The 21,991-nt window shown below is 36.4% G+C and overlaps 1 long non-coding RNA gene across 1 annotated transcript; it reads right to left on the bottom strand.

Moving 5' to 3' along the window:
* Nucleotides 1-12,886: 12,886 nt before the first annotated feature.
* On the bottom strand, nucleotides 12,887-13,752 carry LOC133831100 (uncharacterized). Its single transcript, XR_009892391.1, has 2 exons — nucleotides 13,472-13,752; nucleotides 12,887-13,234 (listed from the first exon to the last, which is right to left on the bottom strand). It is a non-coding gene; the product is annotated as an uncharacterized LOC133831100 (long non-coding RNA).
* Between the last annotated feature and the right edge of the window lie 8,239 nt (nucleotides 13,753-21,991).

The following is a 21,991-nucleotide window of genomic DNA, read 5'->3' as shown; positions in this document are numbered from 1 at the left end:
CAAAATTTGAACGAGTGCTGCAACTCACTCCCCAGCATAACCGGCAGCTGGATCTTTCTCATGGGGAGAAGCGCATCTCCATTGAAGCCGTAAATTTGGGTCGGGCAAGACGCCAGATCTGCTTCCGTCAAGCCAATGGCGCCGAAGGCAGCTTTGAACAACAGGTTGATGGAGCTTCCGTCATCCACCAGCACGCGGGACACCAACTTGTTGGCGATTTGTGCATCTATGACCAGCGGGTCATGCTGTGAGAAATGGACGTTGCGGGCGTCGTCCTCCGTGAAGGTGATGGGGAGGTTCATCAGTTTAGAGCGCTGAGCCGGAGCCTGGACAAGGGCGCAAACTTCTTGGTCATGGTCCAACTCGCTCAGATAGCGCTTTTGGTCATTTCTCGAAGGTCCTCCTAGGTGAGGTCCGCCCGAGATGGTCGCCACGTGTCCGTCCACTCGAGGGGGCGCTGCCCCGGAGGGATAGAGCATTCCGGGGCCGGGAGCCTGCGACGCGAGGGCTCCCTGAGGGGCCTGCGTTGGGGGTCCCTGTGCATACCCTCCCTGAGGTGGGAATGTTCGAGTCGTTATCGGGGCCGTGGATTGTCCGGGGCTTGCTGACACGCCCGGGACTCCCACGGGCATTCTTACCCACTGGTGGAGGTGCCCCAGCTTGATGAGATTTTCAATCTCATCTTTGAGCTGTCGACACTCGTCGGTGGTGTGGCCTACGTCTTTATGATAGGCATACCTTTTACTTGTGTCTCTCGGATTCCTTCCCCCATTAAACATGAGGCTAGGCTTCCGGTAGTGGACCGCCCTTTCTGTCGCCAAATATATGTTTTCCCGGGTGTCCACCAAGTTAGTGTATTCCGAATATTGGGGCTCGTAGCCCCTCTTCCCCTTTTTGGCCTGCTCGGGCCGGTTCTGGCCTTTACCCGATCGCTTCCCCTGGGAGAGATTCACGCTTGCCTCAGTCACTCCCGTTTGTGATTGCGGGGCCACGACGGGGGCCATGTTGTGGCCTGCCGGCGTGACGCCATAACCGGAGAAGTGGGTTGACTGGGTCGGGGCGTACCCTGATGTGGCAGGGCCGTATACCGTAGGGGTGTAACTGATGCTGAGCGTGACGGCCGACCCCGGGACTATGGGGGGCATGGCGTATGACTGCGCAGGGAACTGTCCCGCTCCTCCCAGAATCGTCTGAGGGATAGGGTGAGGAGCTGGGGGCCATCCGAAGGCCTGGATCTAAGCTTCCTCCTAGTTGATGAATCCTTGGGCCCTCCTGATGAATTCTTCCAAGGTGGTGGCTTTGCTGCGCTGCATGTCATCCCAAAGGGGGGATCCGGCCCGGATCCCGGACTGCAGTGCCACCAGGCGCTGTCCGTCATCGACTTTTGTCTTGGAGGCTTCCTCAGTAAAGCGCTGGATATAGGCTCTCAATGTCTCCGCGGGTAGTTGCTTAATGTTGGCGAGGGCGCTGATTTGCATGTCCATCCTCATGGTGGCCACGAACTGTTTCCGAAACGCTGACTGCAGCCCGGACCAGAATTGGATGGACCCTGGTTTAAGCCTTTTCCACCACTCTTCGGCGGGACCGCCCAAAGTGATGGAGAAGTAGAGGCATTTGCCGTCGTCGCTGACGTGAGCCACTGTCATGAGTCGATTGTACCGGAACAGATGATCCCTAGGATCGGTATTTCCAGTATAGGTGGTGAGGCTCGGTATCTTGAACCCCTTGGGCAGTACGGCGTCCAGGATGTTCCTCGCGCAAGGCTCTTTATCCTCTTCGTCGGAGTCAGTGTCCGCGCCTTCCTGTTTGCGGACCAGGCGATCAGTGACCTTTTTTAAAGCGGCCATCTGTTCCATGAGCAGCTTGGTCGTGCTGTCCTCCAGGGGGATTCTTTCGTTCCTCCTGTCGTTGATGTCGTTCCTGAGGTCCCCATCTCGAGGGAGGATTTTTTCCTTACGGGCCCGCTCTTTCCGAGCGTTCAGTCCATCGCGTAAATCTATCCAGGAAGTGTCGTTCCCTGAACTGAGAGCGTAACGATCCTCGCGGCGAGGTTATTCTCGATGGTTCTTGTTGACCGAGGCACTTGGGTGCAAAGACCTTTCCCGCCCGTTTGGCCCTGGGGCATTTCGGGGCTGTCCATTCCGTGGTCGCGTCCCCTGCGGATCGATCGGGTGGCCCCGTCCTGGGACGGGGCGCACCTTCTCTTTCCTAGTTAAAGGCCGTGAACGTGCCCCGGCTTTTTCGATGGGGGTGTTCTTCTCCCGGGTCTTTCGTCGTTCCTTGTCCGGGACTCCTTGAGCCGGCTCGGAGAAAGGCTCTAGGTGACAGACCGGGCTGGCACCCCTGGGGGCCCCAGGCTGCTCCTGGGGAGCGGGTTGCTGCGTTTCTGGAAGCGGGCCATGAGCCTGCGCGGCCATGAGCGCCTGCAGGGCTTAGAGAGACTCTTGCATCCGGCGATACGCCTCCGCCTGCTCAGCGATCCTGGTTTCCTGATCCAGGACTTGCTGCCTTAGTCTAGTCACCTCCAAATCCTGCTGATCGTCGCGGGGGGTCCTGGGATCTGCAGCTTCGTTGTGGTACTCCTCATTTTCCTCCTCATAGTACTCTTCCTCGTTTTCCACTTCGTACTCTGTCCTACCCTCGTAATCTTGCGACTCATCTTGGTGAGATGTCTGAGGAGGCACGTCTTCAGGCAGGTCTTGAGGAATATGCTAAGAAGGCAGCAGGTCTCTATTGCCTTGCTCGGGATTTGTAGGGTCGAAGGTGGTGTGTCGTGTGTTCACCATCGTAGTAAAGGCTTGACGTTAGCACTAGCTTCCTTCAGCTCTCAATGAAAGCACCAAACTGTTAACCGAGATTTTCGGCAACTCTATTAATGAATAATATTTACTGATAATAATAATGAAAATAGAAGATTGACACGGGGTTTTTATGTGGTTGGGGCGTTAACTAGCCTTAGTCCACGAGTCTATATTATTAGAGCTTGAAGAAGCTGTTACAATGGAGTTTTCTCTCAGTATCTGAATAGAGTTTTTCTTTTTTTCCATCCAAAATCCAGAGAGCGTTTACAGTGCTCTGTAGCTTATATTTATAAGCTGATGGGAATACCGGATCTGGGCCGGATCAGACCCAGGCCCATCGGGGAAACGGATACCAGCGACCTCTCTAGTGGAGGCCCAATACAAAAAGATATAAAATACACGAAATTCAAACCAGCTAAGGCCCAATAGGTTGACCTTAGAACTACACCTCGCCCGACAAAACAGCGCTTTGGTTCTGATCACTTCGAGTCACGAGGCTGATTCAGGAGATAAGACCAGTCAGAGTACTTGGCTGCGCAGTCCTGACACATCAGTGTGTAATCCCGAGGTGACCTTTTCTGCAGGCAAAAAGTGGGGACAACGCCCACGCGGAATGAGGCGGCCTCAAGGTCCTGGACGCTTGGCCCCTTCGACTGGGGATGAGGTGATCCAGGTCCATTTACTGTTGTCCCGCTCCATTTACCATAGGCCCGGACTGCATCAGGGTCCGGGACCAGGAAGCGTAGCCGTGATGATCCGAGCGCTCTGGGCATCGCCCAGACTATCTTCGCTGAGGACGGGCCCAGAGGGACATCCCAGACCCCTCCAATGGGCCCAGTCTTGAGTCCCCAGTCCATACCTGTCCCCTTGGGCACTCTCCATACCAAGGGACCTTGGGCCGGGCCCACGTGCTGAATTGGCCTTCTGGCAGCGAGCCAAGACGAAGGCCCAGAGCCCATGCAAGAAATGGGGATAACACATGGATTCAATCCAAATTAAAGCCAAATATCAGTTAATACATTTATCTCCAAGGGTAGCCTAGTAATTTGACCACTATCACTAACCACCAATTTAATTAATGCATTCATCTCCAATTTATCATTACTATCTGTCAATAATAATTTTATTTTCTCATATTTCCAAAATACTGCTTGGCTCAACCTGAGCCAGGCATTTATCCCCATTGTGACATTTCTTCTAAAATCGCTCGAAAGGATCCAATCATGTCGAATACACATATATCCACATAATTATGTGGTCTAAAGAATATAACATGGAAATTACAAATATACCCTCAAAGGGTCCTTTGAGGGTCAAAATTATGAAAATGCCCATTTTTAACAATAGTAAGTCTTTAAACACATTTAATACAGATAATCATATATACTCAATCTTATTATAATACAATTCATACAATTCACATAATTACCCCACGTGCCCTCCCGGAACGCTAATTAAAGTATTAATTCTCATGTAGGAGTTTTGGGACACTACACCAAAATTCCAAAGCACCAACAAGTTGTTTTGTAACAGATTTTGGCCCCGCAACCCGCTAACAATAATAACTCCCCCCCCCCCCCCCCCTCCCATATCGATGGGGCAAACATTGTAACCATCTCTGGAGGTCCTCATGTGGCAAGAGCGAGCAGGGGGCACAAAAAAGATACAATGAGAATCTATAAATGAACAGTAATACCCCCATTTATTTCTAAACATAGGGCTTCAAAAGAACAACAAGTTGAGAAACAACCTATAATCTTCACTGAAAATGATGCGGAACATGTCCAATTCCTACAATTCGACCCTTTGCTAATAACTATCCAATTGGAAAGCTAAAGAGTTTTTTGGGTCTTGGTTGATAATGATGTTCAACCACCTTATATTGATTTTCAAGCAACAAAATGGTTGTTGCAGGTTCCATCGAACTTGTGGTAATTGTAGAGGAAAATCCTCGAACAGTCACAAGATGTTTGAATTTATAGTGGTTGATTTCTCGTCAGCACATAATGCAATAGTCGAATGCCCAACTTTGATTAGGTTAGATGATAACCCTAGTTCTCCATCTTGTAGTGAAAATTCCAACTTTGACAGGTATTTGTACCATAAAAGGGGATCAAATGGTTGCTTGAGAGTGTTTCCATGCGAGGTAAGGCACAACCCGGAAAAAAGTTGATGGTAATCCTTGATGAAATACTTGAGTTAGATGTTATGGAGATCAATCTAGGAGAGCGAGAAGAGCTAGACCCTTGAATGGGAGAAGAATGATTTGCGCTGAAACCAGTGGAGGAACTCGGAGAAATTTTACTCGATGAGAAAAATCCTACACGTGTTTCAAGATAATAAAAACCTCAATAAGGAAATTATAGATCAACTAGTTCACTTCTTGTGGGCAAACAAAGATGTCTTCACTTGGTCTCAATAAGAAATGATAAGTATCAACCCAAGTGTAATTGTACCTACGCTCAATGTGGACAAGAATATTCCCACCAAACAATAGAAAAGAAGGCTAATTGAGAAAGAGCAAGCATAAGCCCTTGAAGAAGAAGTGGCCAAGTTGTTGGCTTGTAAATTCATCCGAGAAGCATGTTACTCAACCTAGATTGCTATCCCAGTTCTAATACGCAAGCCTAATGGAGAATGGAGAACATGCATCAACTTCTCTAACTTAAACAAGGCTTTTCCAAAAGACTGCTTCACTTTGCCTCGAATTGATCATCTCGTTGATGTCACTTTTGGTCACAAGCACCTAACATTCATGGATGCCTATTTTGGATATAACCATATTTCCATGAATGTAGCAGATTAGGAGCACAGAAGCTTTATGACTGAGTGTAACCTATACTGCTACAATGTCATGTCTTTTAGTCTTAAGAATGTGGAAGCTACCTACCAGCGATTGGTAAACAAAATGTTCATTAACTAGATCGGATGAAATATGGACGTCTACGTTGATGACATGATGGTCAAGTCAAAGATGACCAAAAACTATGTGCCCGACTTGGAAGAATGTTTCGTGATGCTAAAACTGCATGGCATGAAGTCGAACCCACAAAAGTGCATGTTTGGGGTATCTTCGGGAAAATTCTTGGGGTTCATCGTAAATTCAAGGGGAATAGAGGCCAACCCCGAGAAGATAAAAGCTATGCTCGACATGCCGTCTCCCATAAAGCACAAGGATGTACAAAGCCTTATAGGAAAAATCCTTAAACAGCTTTGCATCGAAGTCTATAGATAAATGCCTTCCTTTCTTCGACCTCCTAAGATGGATCCTCCAATACTATCAAAACCTATGGATGGTGAAGTCATATATTTGTATATAGTCATGACTGAGCACGATGCCAGTGCTGCCATAGTTCTAGAAAAAGATTGATCCCAGAAGTTTGTGTACTATACAAGCAAAAGGTTACTCAAAGCAGAAAGATATCCACTAATGGAGAAACTTGGCTTTTGTTTGGTGTTGGCATCAAGGAAACTAAGATCATATTTCCAAGCTCACCTGATACATGTCTTAACTAACCAACCTCTAAAGTAAGTACTACAGAAGCTCAAGGCGTCAAAACGATTATTAAATTGGGTGGTGGAGCTCAGCCAGCTTGAGATCATCTATAAACCTTGAACAATAATCAAAGGACAAGCATTGGTAGATTTTGTGGCTGAGTGTACAGGATTTCAGGAGGAAACCTTAGCAGAACCCATTCAGGAACTCTGAAAGTTATTCATAGATAGGTCCTCAAATGAAAATGGTTCAAAAGATAGAATAATATTGATTACCCCAGAGGGACATCGCCTCCACTCAACATTGAGATTCGGGTTTAATGCTTTGAACAACGATTCTAAGTATGAGGCACTACTAGCAAGAATACAAGCAGCTCGAGAACTTAAAGAAAAGACAATACAATGCTATAGTGATTCCCAACTCATTGTGAATCAAGTTTTGGGAGAATACCAAGCTCATGGTATTAAGATGGCTTCTTACCTCGCTAAGGTCAAGGAATAGATTGCCAAATTTAAATATTATTCTATTGAACAAGACACCGCGAACTGAATTCCAATGATGATGCCTTAGCACGGTTGGTTACAACCAAGGAAGCGGGCACGTTGAACTTGGTACCAGTCAAATGCCTTGAAAAACCAAGTATAAAGGAAGACATCAAAGAGGTCGATATGATCAGTGCAGAGTCAGCCTAGATGATTATGATCATAGATTACCTAAGCATAGGAAATTTACCTGAAGAGGGAAAATAAGCCAAAAAAAAATGATGTACAAGGCCCCCAGGTACATACTAATCTAAGGAGTTTTATATAAAGGATGAGTCACTCCATGATTATACTCCGGTGTGTCACTCCAATCGAGTTCATGATTATTCTAAAATAATTCAATGAAGGATTCTATATTGATCATGCTGGGGAGCAAAGCCTAGCAAAATAGGTGTTGCGCCAAAGATATTTCTGGCCGACCATAAATGAAGATTCGAGCTTATACGTACAATGATCTAATAAATTCCAACGTTTCTCAAGCATATCTTGAGTTTCTCCTGTCAAGTTAACCATGATGACCTCGCCATGGTCATTCATGGTCTAAGGAATAGATCTAATCAAATCATTACCAACTGGAAAATGAGGTGTTTGATATGTTGTAGTGGCAGCTAATTACTTCACAAAGTGGGCAGAAGCGGATCCAGTCGCGACCATAACATCAAAGAAAGTGCTAAACTTTGTGGTGAAAAATATCGTTTGTAAATACGACCTCCCTAAGAAAATTGTGTTTGATAATGGAACTAAGTTTGATAGCAAGCTTTTCACTAGATTTTGTGAAAAGTATGATGTCACCAAAAGCTTTTCCTCAGTGGATTTTATCAGGCTAACATCAGGTCGAGGCTGTTAATAAAACACTAAAAGCCTCTATAAAGAAGAGGTTGGAAGAATCCAAAGGTCGATGGGCAAATGAACTCCCCCATGTTATATAGGCATACAGAACCACTCATCGAACCTCGACTAGACACACCCCGTTCTCTTTAGCATACGGCAACGAAGCAATGCTCCCCATCGAGATTATTGTGGCTTCACATCACCAGACATTCTATGACCAGAAGAAAAATCACGAGCTATTTGCCACATCTTTATATTTAATCGAGGAAAGAAAAGAAGCATCTCAACTTTGACTAGCATCCTATAAACAAAGAGTAAAAGAGTGAGAATTCGAACTAGGTGACGTAGACCTGAGAAGAGTGTTCTTAATGACCAGAGACCCAAGTGTTGGAGCTCTTAGACTAAATTGGGAAGGTCTGTACCATATCATGGAAATATTTGGAGAAGGGGTATTCAAATTAGCTCGGCTGAATGGCGAAGAAGTACCTCAAACTTAGAATGCTCTACACCTTAGGAAGTATTATCAATACATTATTTAAATTTTATTTAAAATTTTCAATGTAAAGTTATTAATTAAAGCCAATATTCCCAGCTCATTTTATTTAATATATTCTTAAACTGGTTCGCAAGTTTCATGTGATTTAAATATGGTATTGTTTTGCCTAATTGTATTCAAGTTCGTGTCCAAACCCATAAAAGTGATCTGAAATTTCTAAAATTTTCGACCTAAAAGTAACATTTGGAAATGATTCATATGAGTTGATACAAAGCGAGAAAATCAATATAATTCCGAATAGAATTTGAGTCAAGTATACTAATAATAAATTCAAAGGGAAAGGATTGAACTAAAACATTTAGCTTTAAGCGACCTAAATGGCCTGATTACGAACAAGTGATAAAATGTCTTAAGTAACAATCAGTTTCGAAAGGATAAGTCTCTAATGTTAATAACAAAGCTAAAACTTGAGGGCATAAAAAAATCAAACAAAAAATGAGTGATTTAATCAAGTAAGTTAAACAAAATATTGATTAAGCAAATGAGGTCAACGACATAAACATAACTATCATAATAATTTAAAGTGCAAATATACTAACACAAGAAGAAATATAAACTATGCAAAGCACCATTTTTTTGGCCTCCAAGAGTGTATTACGACTAAAGAAAAAAAATATATTGTCTCGGCCTTAAGGGTCGTAATACAAGGGATTTGGAAAATCTCGATAAAAAAAGTGCACAAGATCAACTATGGCCAAAGTCAAGATCTCTTTGAGGAAACTTTCTCCTTACCCTGCTCCTCAGCAACTCTAATCTTAGTGGTTTCCACGGGCTCATTAGCTTGACACATCTTGAACTTAGCAATATAAGGGTCGAGGATGTCATTCCCAAGGAAAGAGAAATACACATTCTAGTTAAAACCCCAGACTTGGTAGAATACATCTTCCACAGACTTCTCCACCTCAACCTCATGAGATTTCTTGAGGGATTCCACTTCAACTTCATGTGAAGCCTTTAGTTCATCTTGAGCTTTGATTAGCTTTGAGATGCATGTCGTGGACTTTTTCTCATTTTCTTCAGACGTTTCGAGCTCTTCCACGGCCTTCTTAAGGTTGGCCTCTAGTTGGGTGATCCTAAGCTTGACCTCTACTTGTTGGACCTAGATTCTCTATTCAACTCTGATCTCAGCAAGAAAAGACTGTGTAAAAGAAAAAGGATTGACCAAACATATCAAGACATATAAAGGATACCATAATAAACGATACTCACTATCATATGCATCTGTATACACTACAAGAAATCTAGTCTTGACCTACCAATTTTAAGTGTTGGTAAAAATATCTCATTGGTAGGTAAATTCCGTTACCTATCAATTTCTACCCATATTGTATTAGTAGGTAAAGGTTAGTGGAGAAAGATACACTTACCTACAATTGGCATATTAGTAGGCGAAGGTCAACGTGAGTTCTACATTATTGAATTGGTGTTGCTGACTCATCATTTGACATGTCATCCTATGTGGAATCTGAGGTGGCATGCCACATAAGATGGAACATGGCACCTAATCATTGGGTCATAGGGCATAATTTTATTAGGACAGACATGGTTTTCTCATTGGCCCCCTCCAATTGTCTTTTCATTGGACTACCTAACTGTAATCATTAGGCCTTCTTACTAACTAATTTTCTTTTTTCTTTCTTGACAAATAACAATTTTTGTTAATTTTTTTATTTCCATAATTTTAATTATAGTTTTAATTGTGATAAAAAAATTAATGAAGATAAATAATTTTTTATAATAAAATTTATTACATAAATAATTTTAATTATCATGATAGCAGTACAAATACATAGTTACAATATGATAAATTCATAAACTTAAAATATAAGTAATACAATAAATCTTCCTAACTGTAAATACAATAAGTCTTCATAATTCTCTGCATGAAGTCGCTTCAGCGCCTTGTAATTTCCCTTTCACATGCCACCGTAGCCAATTTTAGTTTCTTTTTCTTGATATTCTTCCTATTCTTCATTTCGGCCTATTTCACGAGAACTTTTTATGTCTATTTTTCAGACTCTAACCACACAAGCTAAAAACCAAGAAAAAAAACTTGCAAGAAAAACATATTCTTTTTCTTAAACTTAACCCCCCCCGGCTTGGCAAATTCATTGTTCTATTAGTTCCACTCTATTATCTGTCAGCATGGACACACGTGGTTGTCTCTTATTCGTCCATGTGTTAAATAATAAATTATTTATTTATAAATAAATTTAAAATACTATTTTAATTAAATTAATATTAAAAATAAAAAATCAAATTACTTATTTTTATTTTCTTTTTCTTCTTCTCATTCTATTCTTTGTCGATTCTCCCGATATTTTTTTTAAATTTTCTTTTTCTTCTTCATCTTCTCTCCTCTGTCAACTGATTCTCCCAATGAATGCAAGCTTCTCCCACCATCATCGATGCCCACTAATGTCGCAGAGCCATCAAGGATTTGATGGTGAGGGGTTTGATTTTTGAGTATCTACAGGGTCAACAACCAACAAGGGCAGGGAGAAGTTTGGCTTTGGGTGAGGTGTCTGGGAGGAGGTTGGGCTTTGATGGTCCACCAACGAGGCACAGGGTGGAGAAGAGGAGAAAACATTGTCGGGGGTTGCCAGGTTCGCGGGGTTTCTGAGTTTGCCAAAGTCGAAGCTCTTGGGTTTTGGATTTTCTTCTTGTACTCGGTTATTCTTTTCTGTATTTTTTGGGTACTGGTTTATAGATTTTTCTTTTGATTTGTTTGAACAAATTTGTGTATAAATATAATATAAGTGTAGGTATGGGTAATTATTTATGAGTGAGATTTGTTTGAACAAACTTGGGGCATTTTTCAAATTTAATTTAATCTTCATTTACAAGTCTTGGATTCTGAGATTTTTTTTATGATTTTTTATGGTAATATTGTGATATAATGAAGATGGACAATCTCTCGTATTATGAAAGTTGTGATATTGAATCACAATTTTGTAAAATATGAATAAATTTGAAGAGTAAATATGGGTTCATCAAACTGATGAACATATGTTGTTTTTTTTTTTTTTTTAAATATTTGTTTTAATGATTTAAAGAATTAAATTTATTTAAAATTAGTTTTATTATTATAAATTATGATGTGGATGAATAAGAAATAGTCATGTGTGTCTGTCCTGGAACTAACGAAAACGTGAATTTACTGACAGAATGGTGGTTTTGGAGGATTTTCCTCAAAACTAAAGAATAGGGAGTTAAGTATAAGAAAATGCAAACTATAAGAAGTTTTGTCGTCAATTACTCACACAATAATAAGAGTATATTAGGGTTAGGATTTTTTTTTTATGTAATGATATATAGATAATATGGAAAATAAAAAAATGATTATATGATATAATATATGAGTCATTTTTGCTATGATGTGGTATATATATTTGACACGTAGAATAAATATTGACATGTAAGCAGATATATACTATATTTTTTAACACCTAAGTGCACACATAATTATTTATTTAAATAAAAATGTATAAAACAAGATAAAAATTGATGAAAAAATGAGAGCCAAATACTAATTTTTTTCCCCTCCAATATAGGTGAAATTCTATATCTACCAATATCTTTGATAGAAAAAATCAATTTATAAATATTATAACATTGAACAAATATTTACCTACCAATAATTTGTACTAAGGAAGAGTGTAATAAATATTATAATACATAAATGGATGAAAAATCACCCATTAGTCCACTGTCAAAATAATGAAGAATCACCAAATCACTCAAGTCAAGTATCAATTTATTTTATTTTTTTGTCAGAAGTTAAATATTATTATACAATTTTAATTGTATTTAAATTTAATTCATTGATTTTCCTATATTTAGATTACCATAATTATATCATACTTTTCTATTTAAATAGACAATGCACAAGATTTTACTTTCTATTTGTCTATTTCCTTTTCTGTATTTTAGTTTATTTTTAATAGTTCTATAACATGAATCAAATCAAATTGTAAGCACCTTATTCGTTATAATTATAAACCTAAATGTTTAAGTATTTTATATTTATATATACTGTTGAAATTTATTATGGAATATCTTAGCAGTCTTGATCAAAATATATCTATATATAGTAATCAATATTCTTAAATTATTTAGTACTTTTTTAATTTAAAATTAATCTAAAATATTAAAAATTGATTGGCAAGTAATCTTAGGCTTAACTGAAGTGGTTCCAGACCTCTGCTCTTATAAAGGAAGTCAAGGGTTCAATTCTTTCTTGCACCCCTTTGTAATAAATAAAATAAGAAAAAATTATTAGTGAAATTTATTTAATGAAATTACTCATTAAATTGGACAAAATATTAAAAATTATTTGATGAGATTGAATGAAAAATTTCGAAATCATTTCTCTAATTGGATTGGACAAGAGTAAAAGTAAATAATTGATGGATTTGATGACACTATTATATAATGATAAATTTAGTTTAGGCTGCTTTATTTATATGAGTTGGCAACAAAAGGGAAAATATATATTTATGATAGATCATGTACAAATTTATAAATTAAGCTTAGATAATTGTTGTATTGTGATTCATTCAAAATAGCTTTCACTTGTTGCACATCATCGCTACTTTTTATACAAATAAAAATATGAGCCGAGTAAACACTTGTAATCAATAATATAAACATGTTATAATTAACATAACTTTTAAAAATATATTATTCCCTACTCTCAGTTTCAAGTCTCAACATATCCAAAATACATTTTTTAAAAACAAAGATGATAAGTAAATAAGAATTTTATTGGGCCCTAATCCAAATGTGACCTACAGCTATGTTTTGTCTTGGAGAGGTAGTTGGGCTTGGAATGGAGGAGCGGGAGGCCCATAAGAATGTGTAACATGGGTCGATTCAGAGCGACCCCGGGCCCTTCCAAGAAGATAAAAAGCAAGGGCTACGATCAATATGAACAAAATCAACGGCAGTGACACCACCAAGATGAACCCCATTTCTTCGCCTGATACTCCAATCGTCACCACCACCACTGAAAATTATATCATCAAATTCAAAAAGCCAGAATTTGGTCATTTCAATTTCACACCTCATAAAATAAAGAAAAATTGGACAAAATATAATTTTATATATCTAAAATTAAAATCATGTGATTAATAACATTGAAAAAGCAAAGAAAAATAACATGTATGAACTAAGTAAATGAAAGAAAATTTAGATGAAGATTTATTCAAATTTTAATAAAAGTTATGAGTATTTTGATATTTACCTCTTTTGTTCGGAAAGCAAGCCGTTGAGATATGGGATTCAGGAAAAAAAAATGGAGTTGAGATATGGGAGAAAGATAGTGATCAACCAAAATTGAAGATGATAAACCTCATAAAAATAATATATAATAAAAAATGTATATTAATAATAATAAAGACAATAATATATAAATCTACTCCTACCACCGTTCTCCACGTGTCAGTATTTGATTATTTGTTTGCAAAATAGTCATTTACTTATAAATTATTTGTCAAGGCTATCGTTATCCCTCACCGACTCCAATAAATATATTCATGCTTACTCCGATGTGTAACAAAAACCTAAACATAAATTTGTAGCGCGTAACCTTTATAGCCTTCAACTCTTTTTTTTTGTTCCTTCTTCAAACAATCTTCCACCTCCAAAAATAATCTTCTTGGTGTTGTTATTGTTCTTTTTCTTTTGCAATCTTCTTCTTCATTAAATTTTTATATTCATATCTAGCTAAAGCTAAGTAATCGATTACCATTATAATTCATGCTTACTCTGATGATGTGTAACAAAAACCTAAACATAAATTTGTAGCTAGTGTAACCTATATGGGCTTCAATTGTTTTTTTTTCCTTCTTCAAACAATCTTCCACCTCCAATGATATTCTTCTTGTTGTTGTTATTGTTCTTTTTCTTTTGCAATCTTCTTCTTCAACAATTTTTTTTATATTAATATCTAGTTAAGTAATCCATTACCATTATAATTTAAAATATGTTTATTTTAGATTTTTTTTTTCTCAGATTTGGGTTGAGTAACTCGTTACTTAATAGTTTACCTTCACATTTTCATATTTGATTTTTTTTTCAAAGTTACAATTAGGGTAACTTGTTACCTATATTATTCCAAAGATATATATATTTTTTAATGCAATTTCCTTTTCTTTGTTTCTCTTTCTTCGGCAGTATTTTTAGTTTTTATATTGCTGTTCAAATCAAATTTGTTTTTTTAAGTTAAGTAATTGGTTACCATTATGATCTGAAATGTGTATATTTTAGATTTTTTTTCTTAGATTTGGGTTAAGTAACTTGTTACTTAATAGGTTTCCTTCACATTTTCATATTTGAATTTTTTCCAGATCTAGATTAAATAATGTGTTATAATCAGGGTAACTTGTTACCAATATTATTGTAAAGATATATTTATCTTATTTTTTTAATGCAATTTTCTTTTCTTTGTTTCTCTTTCTTCCACAGTTTTTTAGTTTTTGATATTTTTGTTCAGCTCAAAAAATAAATTTCTTCTTTAGATTTTTAGTTTAAGATACGATTTTGGTAACTAGGTACCATTAGGTTACAATTACATGCTGATATGTGTATATTTATAGATTTTCTAAGTAACTGATTACTTATATTACTACAAATATAGGTAACAATAACTCATATTACTGCAAATATGGGTAACTAATTACAATGAAATCGGAAATTAAGAAAAATTATAATTGATACGATAATTACTAGCGGTGCTCATGATCCAAACAAATTCAATTACTCCGAACCAATCCAATTACAAAAATTGGATATCCAATTACAATTTGATTAGATTGGATTTCTAAAGTTGGATATTAATTGGATGACCGATGAGACTATGAAAATCCAATTTGGAACCAATCCAATCCAATTAAAAAACATATATTATTTTGATATATGTCATATTAATTATAAATATATTTAATTTTTCTATCTTAATTCTTAGTTTTTAGTACTTTGGAGATGATACTGTTGTTATTTTTATGTTATGTTATTATAACACTTTAATTATGAGATATTTGCAGCGAAAATACCTAAGTTTTCATATTATAATACTTAAATACCCAATTCTTTTTTTGGGGGGCTAAAATACCTCCCGTTACACTTTCTTGGCATCCATAGGTACCTTGCCGTTAACTGCCAAGTAAGCGCATACGTGGCAACTTCTGATTGGTCCATGTTATTTATTATTTGATTTTTATTTAAAAAATTCACTTAAAGATTAAAAAATAAAATAAAAATACTTTAAAATATAATAGAAATTTATTAATGATTTAAAATTCATTTAAAATATTAAATTTAAAAACATCCTTTAAAAATAAAAATTAAATCCACTTTGTCCAAAATAAAAAATTCAAATTTGTTCATCTTCTTCAACATAACGCCAAAACTCAAAAATCAAACAAGCCAAGATTAAAACAAAACAAAATCAAATCAAAATATTCATGTTCTTCCATAAATTATGCAAAATATATCTTTTATATTCCAATGCATACAAATAAAAATTTAGCAAAGTTTGAATCCAAAACCCAGATATACAACCATTTCCAAGCACCCTTCTATCAACCCAGGTAAGCAAAACAAGATTGAATTGCACAAATGTATACAGATTGGTCCATTTCTTCACCAGATTTGTCGTCCATCCGGCCGAAGCTCCTCTGCCCACCTCATTTGAGGCTTTCTTCACCCACCCCATTGAGGCATCGTGGCCAGAACCTATTGCAGTTCATCCCAATTGTTGAACTGTATACTCATGCTTCACCAAGATCAATCGCATTCCAAGCCAGTCATGAAAAAAAAAAATGAGCCTATTGACCATTAAAGAAGATGCCTAAAACCCATAAAATTAAACCAAATCTGACAAATTGATGCCAATCACTAGAGAAGAGAGAGGTGGATTGATGGCAGATTGGGGTTCATGTGGCCACTGGGATGCTTAAAGACTTGAGGCTCATATGGATCTGGGTTAGAGAAAGTTATGTTGGGTTGATGTCGTCAGGTAAATATGTATGGCTTTGTGATGATTAAGAAAAAAATCTTGAATCTGATACCAAAAAACACGAGAGAAAGTTTGAGATAATTACTTTGCAACATAAATAAGGATTATCAGCTTTAGCAACAAAGTGTAGTTAATTTCTGTACAAGATTATATATAATTTCATATGCATATACATTGAAATATAGATTAACAGAACCAATTAGTTTCCAAACATAAAGTTGTAAGGATTATTGGCTCTGGATCCACGTCGTACAAGGTCTGAAGAATATAAATTTACTTTTAGTATAATAAGAATTTAAGTTTGTTTTTTGTATAATAAGAATTTGTGTGCTTAATTTTTAAGTTTAAGTGATGTCTCTAAATTTTAATATTTAAAATGAATTTCAAATTATTTTTTATATAAAAAAATTATTTTTTAAATTTTTATTACAATTTAAAGTATTTTTATTTAATTTTTTAATCTTAAAATGAATCTTTTAAATAAAAATAAAATAATAAATAATATAGACCAATCAGAAGTTGCCACGTATGCGCTTACTTGGCAGTTAACGGCAAGGTACCTACAGATGCCAAGAAAGTGTGACTGAAGGTATTTTAGCTGCTAAAATAAAGAATTAGGTATTTAAGTGTTATAATCTGAAAAATTTAAGTATTTTCGCAACAAATATCCCCTTTAATTATTAGTTTTGAGACAATAATAATAATAATAATAATTTAATGGACTTAATGTTGTAAACTTAATATTTCAATAAATTAATGTAACAATTGTAAAGAATTAATTTAGTATTATTACTCCACAGTGCCTAATTTTTTGTATATTTTGTTTTTTACTTGTTAATTTATATAATATTAAAATTTAGCTTCAAAGATAATGTAACCAATCTAATCCAATTACAATTGGATTGAATTTGATTTTTAGGCGAAATCAAATTGAATTGAATGATGATTTCCAACATCCAACATTTAATTGGATTGGATTGGTTAAGAATAAAAATGTTGGGTCGGATGGGATGAGCAACTCTAATAATAACCGGTTACCACCATCAAAATAAAACTTTTCTTTTAGTGAACCACCACATTAGTAATCAATAAACATATGCATTTGGAGCTATAACATAAATAAAAGTACACGTTTGAGTAACCATCATAAGATTAAGATGGACAATTGTCCTTATTTTTAATTAAGAGTCATCTTTAGTATACTTTAAGTGTTAATTAGAACTTGAATTTTAAAAGGGATTCAAAACAAATTAGTTCCAAATAGATTTTCGAGTTTGAAATTATTGAAGAAGGAGAAAACGTACACACAGTAAAGCTAACAAAAAAAAAAACTGATTTGTAAAAAAATATAAAAGAAAAATCATGCAAGTAAAAGAAATGGAAAATCTTATTGAAACAAATAAATACAGTAAAAAAAGCTAAAAAAAGAAATAGATAATAAACTTATTAATAATATAAATATGTATGAAATACATGTAAAATTACACATTTATCTTTAATCAAATAGTGTGAATTAAAGATAAATAATCAAGTTTTTGCTTTTGGTATGTTATATCATGTTTTGTTAATTTTGTTTCTACAAGTCACTCAATTTTACTATCTTCTCAATGATCTATCTACTGAAGGAGTTGCAATTACAGATAAGTTTTTTTCATCTTATTAATTTTCACTAATGTTAATTTTTTTTTCTTTCTCATTTAGTTGATGATTTATGTTTGATAATAATATTGAGACTTTTTAATTTATGTATTAATGATTACACCCAAATTTTTCTTCACAAAGCAATCAATTGTAGTGTAGGTTGGGCGGTTGTATCCACGAGCAAATGTCTAAAGTAAGCACAAAAAATTACAAACAAATAGCCTAGAGATAAATAAAGACAAACAAAAGAGAATGCAAGATGATTTTTGTGATGAATTAATAAAGATAAACATAAATACAAAATTAAAATAAATAATAAAAAGTGGTAAGCGTCGAGAATCCTTATATGTTTCGCTCATTCATTTGGATTTGATTTTATTAAAATAACCATTATTACAATCTATCCAAGATCGAAAATATATCACTTGACGATATTACAGTAAATGACTAACTTGCAAGACGATTTCAATAGCACGACATTGCTTGATGAACTTATATAAAAATTCGGCACCAATATTTTACTATTTCAAAATGTATTTGAGCAAATCAAATTCTAAAATTTAGCATTTTGTAAAATATTATATTATGAGAAATCTATGAGCAACAATATATCCTCAGACAATAATGTAGTAAAATAATTACTCATAAAATGTAATGCCCTGGATAACCAAAACCGTTACACCGTGTGTTTAAAATAGTGCAAGACTTGCTAATCAACTTGTTTGAACATAAATGTGTTTCTAAAGTCAACTGACAGGTTATGTTTACAAGATTTTGATCTTAAACGAGTAATTTTTATTAAAACAAGTGTTTGATACATGGGATCCCAAAAACAGTGCTTACATGGTAGATACAACCCTCAAACACTGATACAACAAAAGTCAGTCTAATGGAAAAATATAGTTTAGAGCTCTAATCCTTGTAAATCCCTCGGTCGTGGCAGTCGAGCAGCTGCCAATGTACATTCTGTCCCCAAAGCTCTCCAACTCATGGCTTGTCCAGATTTCCTTTGCCTTTACTTGCACTACGTAGCACCCGTGAGCCAAGGCTCAGCAAGAAAACCATATTCAGCAAGCATAGACAAAAACAAGAGTATATAATAAACTTCAATCCAATCAGTTCAATTAATCAGCAGAATACAAGTATTAAGCTAGGCAATGATAATCATATACTTTCAAACATATAATTCAATCTGTAATACAAACATTTAGGTGTCGACGCCCTTAGGCCGAGCCCTCTGGTTATTTAGCTGATCCCCGCTCGCTCAAGGCGAGCTGCGTTCAATACGCTTTTCTAGCTCCGATACCCTTAGGTCGTACTTTCACATCACACTTAACAGATATATAATTCACAAAACACATATGTTCAATTACAAGGAATCTCAGTCCCGTTCACAACCACTTGGGTGCAATTTTCTTACCTCGAGTCCCGAGCGATGGATAAAGAACGATTCCGAGCATGATCCTCAATCCTGAGACTTAATGGTAACCCTAGTCACAAGTAACAATGGATAACTATAAAATTCTAATCCAATTAAATGTTTTGGAAACAAATACTAGCCTCTGGGACCTCGAATTATACTAAACCATGTAGTAGAATTTGTCCTGAGTGCTTAGGTTTAAATCCTCGAGCCTAAAAACCAATCTAGGCTTTGGCTGCCTAGGCGGGCCGCAACCTAGGCCTAAGAGTTGCGACACACCTTAAGTCAAAGGCCCAACCTCTTGCTTCTAGGCGGGAGGCGGGCCGCGTCTTTCCCCCTAGGGTCGCGACGCGCCTATAAGTCAGCAGCCCTCCCAGGGCCTTCTACGACATGCGGGCTACGGCGCCCACGAACTGGGTCGCAGCATGCCCCCGTGAACCCAAAAATTCCTTGTTTTCCTGAGCATTTTTCCCAGATACAACCTCAAAATCCATCCCAATTATACACCAAACCCATACCAAGTCCATAAACGACTCTAGGACTCTTAATTACATAGTTTAGGCACAATAAATCACCTCAAAACCTACAGAAATTACCATCCTAAATCAGCTATAATTCATCACCCAAAAACCCATGCAAATTCATCCAACAATCTAAATTCTCAGCGGAAACAAAAATAGGATTCTTACCTCAATTTGTAGCTTAATTTCCCCAGCTGATTCTTGTCAACTTCTAGCCTCAATTCTCCATACTTTCCTACTGAATTCCCTAGGTTTCCTCCTCCAAAACCTCAAAATTCCCTTAGGTACAAGAGAGCGAGAGAGAGAGAGAGAGAGAACGTGTATGATGAGAGAGAAAGAGGGTTCTATGTGTTTCAGAAAATCAAATGGGTTCTGGTTATGTTTAGAAACTTACTGAGTTTATCCCTTAACCCCAAAAAGATCAAATTGCCCCTTAAACTAACTCAGCTTCTCATTGCCCTTAAGGGTTAAACGGTCATTAATCCCAATTCCCGTTAATTCCTCGAGTCATCATACAAACTCCCAATTAATCCCGTCATGTCCAACTAATCACCAAATACTTGCTCGTTGCTCGATAAATCTCAAATATATGTTAACATCCCCAAAATACCCATAGGCCCACCCCGAGTCGGGTATTAAACCCCGTTGTGACTATTCCGCTAATCCGCTCACTAGGACCGCCTCGAGCCATATACTGCAAATATATCCACATAATAATGTGGTCTCATCCATTTAACACATATAATCACATTTATGCCATTAACGGGCCAAAATTACAGATATGCCGTTATAAACAATAATGGGCTCACATGCATACTTAATACTTGTAAACATGCATATAAATATATTGATATCATCATATATATCATGCATGCCACATAGTCTCGCATTTAATCAATTAATCACACACATATAAAATTATGTCCTCCTGCACGCCAATCAAGGCACTAAACCCTACTAGCATTTTTAGGTTGTTACATAAAACAATCATCTCTTATTAATAGAATTAGATCATGCAAAATTGCACATAAATATAGTGTGACTAGAATTATATGAAAATGTGATAACACAATAATATTAAGAAGATGGAAGATAGAATAAGATGATTTAATTCAAATCTATAATCCAAATTGTTGACACAGATTTTCGTCAACTAAAAACTAGAACAATTAAGCTAATATTTAAAAAAAAATAAAGATGAACACAGAGATTTTACATGGTTCAGTAGTTAAATCTACTTAGTCCACCAGTCACTATTATTGATTATTTTGAGTTAAAGCTTGAAAAGAAATTTCCTCAAAGTTTCAATACAAGGTTTTTTGTGAGAAAATAAAATGAATACGCCCAGTTTAATTCTCTTCTGACGATTTCAGGAGGAAGTTGCAAAATATCTTATATTTGAATTTCAAGTATACAAGCAGTTACATCAATATAAATATCTAATTAATTCATATAAAAGTTGAATCATTTACTCAAATGATAACATTCAGTTATTTCCAAGCCTCCTGATGCTCTCTCAAACTGACTTGGTTGTAATTTGAGTTGAAATAATGATGCTCTTTCAAGCCAATTCTTTGTCTCCGAGCTAAAATAGTAATTGTATTTCAAGTTAATTCTTTTACTTCTGCTTGACAAAGTTTTTTTCCCAAGTTTTGATGCATCATTATGATGAACGTTAACTTGGTCTTCTAGCTTTTTATCCTTCTATTTCGAGCTAATAATATATATCTTGAAATATGGGTATAACATTTTCCCCCACAAAAGTGTTTGCTCGAAGTCTTGAAAGAGAGACTTTTAAATTTCCCTTATTGGGAAACGTGTCCACCTACTCTACTCAAGTGATTACACATGTTGTTTTTTGATAGGGTATTTCCAATACTCAAGTACTAGTTTTGGCCCCTGTCCCTTCAACTTCCCTTGCCACCATTTTGAGATTAATCCTGAACTGTAGGATTAATTATTTTTAATCCTACGGTGGGTAACCTTCCAAATACCTTTTATAAATCCTTCCTCTCTTTCTTTTTACCATTTACTTTTCCATTTGAGTTCTTCGGGTTCTTCTTCTCCAAAACAAAAACAAGAGAAAATATCAGTAAAAAATTCCCAATCTTCACGAAGAATTTGAGGCGTTCCTTAACCCCAGACTGTTATACTCAACACTAC

This window comes from Humulus lupulus, chromosome 4 (assembly GCF_963169125.1).
Source record: "Humulus lupulus chromosome 4, drHumLupu1.1, whole genome shotgun sequence".
Lineage (NCBI taxonomy): Eukaryota > Viridiplantae > Streptophyta > Magnoliopsida > Rosales > Cannabaceae > Humulus > Humulus lupulus.
This window is presented reverse-complemented; position numbering and strand designations above follow the sequence as displayed.